The 2,262-nt window shown below is 45.9% G+C and overlaps 1 pseudogene; it reads right to left on the bottom strand.

The window, feature by feature from the left end:
• Nucleotides 1-705: 705 nt before the first annotated feature.
• Nucleotides 706-2,047, bottom strand: LOC109389800 (tubulin alpha-1A chain-like; annotated as a pseudogene).
• Between the last annotated feature and the right edge of the window lie 215 nt (nt 2,048-2,262).

The following is a 2,262-nucleotide window of genomic DNA, read 5'->3' as shown; positions in this document are numbered from 1 at the left end:
TTGCCAGGTGAAAAATCTCTAACAGAAAATATCTTAGATCTAATAAAAATTTAATGATGAGGATTTTGTTTTTTTCTTTACTCTTTATATTACTCTTTATATTTAATATTTATATTAAAGTGATAAGTCCTTTGAATTTGGGGAACAACCAATCATTGTATATCTGTTACTCTCATGAGGGTTTTTTGTTGTTGTTGTTGTTTTTTAGCTGAGCCATCCTGCCACCTGTTGGCAGCTCAGCTTGGGCTGGGAATCGAACTGCTGATGCTCAGGGCTCACACTCTCTAGCGAGCTCTTAACCAACTGAGCCACTTGGCCAGCCTTTTCATGAGTTTTTCAAAGGACTTAAATGTTAGTGCCACATTAATTGATTTGTAAAAAAGAGAGAATGTGGGGGGGGGAGAGAGAGAGAGAGAGAGAGAGAGAGAGAGAGAGAGAGAGAGAGAGAGAGAACAAAAGGCCCTCATTTCTTTTTGGTTTTTTTTGTTTGTTTGTTTTTTAAAGACAGGGAATACTTTATTCAAACCCATCAGAGAAATGGACAGCTTGGGTCTGTAACAAAGCATCATGTTTTAAAGCATAGGTCAGCAATTGTATGAGAGTGTATACTGTTATATACAAATTAACTGATCAGACCACAGCTTTTCAATGTTTAAAACAGAATAAGCTTCCAGGTGAAAGCAGCATCTTTGTGTCATGTTAACTTTAGTATTCTTCTCCTTCTTCCTCACCATCCCCTTCAGCAGAATCTATACCAACCTCCTCATAATCCTTCTCAAGGGCAGCCCTGCCTTCTCGGGCCTCAGAAAATTCACTTTCCTCCATGCTCTCACCCATGTACCAGTGAGCAAAGGCAAGCTTGGCTAGTGGTCCAGGCCCGCCCCAAGCCTCGGCATCGGCTGTGGTGTTGCTCAGCATGCACACAGATCACTGTGCTTTGGCCAGGTCTCCACCAGATACCACAGTGAGAGGCTGGTAATTCATGTCAACTTTGAAACCAGTGGGGCACCAGTCCACACACTGGATGGTACTCTTGGTCTTGATGGTAACAATGGCGGCATTGACATCTTTAGGAACCACATCACCACCATTCAACAAGCAGCAAGCCATGTATTTACCATGTCGAGGGTCACAGTTCACCATCTGGTTGGCTGGCTCAAAGTACGCATTGGTGATTTCTGCTACAGTAAGCTGCTCATGGTAGGCTTTCTCAGCAGAGATGACAGGGCATATGTGGCCAAGGGGAAGTGGATGCGGGGGTAGGGTACCAGGTTGGTCTGGAATTTGGCGAGGTCAACATTCAGGGCTCCATCAAATCTGAGGGAAGCAGTGATGGAAGACACCAGATGACCTGTCAGCCTGTTCAGATTAGTACAGGTTGGGAGCTCCATATCAAGGTTTCTACGACATATGTTGTAGATGGCCTCATTGTCAACCATGAAGGCACAATCAGCGTACTCCAGAGCGTGTGGGTGGTGAGGATGGAGTTGTAGGGCTCAACTACAGTTGTGGAGCCCTGGGGGGCTGGGTAAATGGAGAACTCCAGCTTGGACTTCCTGCCATAATTGACAGAGAGACGTTTCATCAGCAGGGGGGTGAATCCAGAACCAGTTTCCCCACCAAAGCTGTGGAAAACCAGGAAGCTCTGAAGACTTGTGCACTGCTCAGCCAGTTTCTGAATTCAGTCCAAGACAAGGTCAGTGATCTCCTTGCCAATGGTGTAGCGTCCCCTGGGCTTAGTTATTGGCAGCATCTTCCTGGCCTGTGACGAGCTACTTGCGGTAGAAGAGCTGGCGGTAGGTGTCAGGGTGAATTCATCAATGACTATGGGTTCCAGATCTACAAACACTACCCTGGGCCCATGCTTGCCAGCATCTATCTCACGGAAGAAGGTGTTGAAGGTGTCATCTCCCTCCACCTCAGTGGTCTTGTCACTTGGCATCTGGCCATAGGGCTGGATGCCATGTTTTAGGCAGTAGAGCTCCCAGCATGTGTTGCCTTTCTGGACACCAGCCTGGCCAATATGGATGGAGATGCACTCACGCATGGTTGCTGCTTTGCGGCTGCTGGGTAGATGGCTGAGAGGAAGAGAGGCTTGCTGAGTTTCAACAGCTTTACTCTATCAGCACAACATAACTAAATTTGGATCTATTAAACTAGTAAAAGTAGTTGCTAGGCAAATTTATTTTGCTCATTCCTGTTCTAGGTTATTTTGTCTCTCTTACTATGTTCTCTGAAGTGAAGAATCAGTGGTAAACGGGT

This window comes from Hipposideros armiger, unplaced genomic scaffold, assembly GCF_001890085.2.
Source record: "Hipposideros armiger isolate ML-2016 unplaced genomic scaffold, ASM189008v1 scaffold_243, whole genome shotgun sequence".
Lineage (NCBI taxonomy): Eukaryota > Metazoa > Chordata > Mammalia > Chiroptera > Hipposideridae > Hipposideros > Hipposideros armiger.
This window is presented reverse-complemented; position numbering and strand designations above follow the sequence as displayed.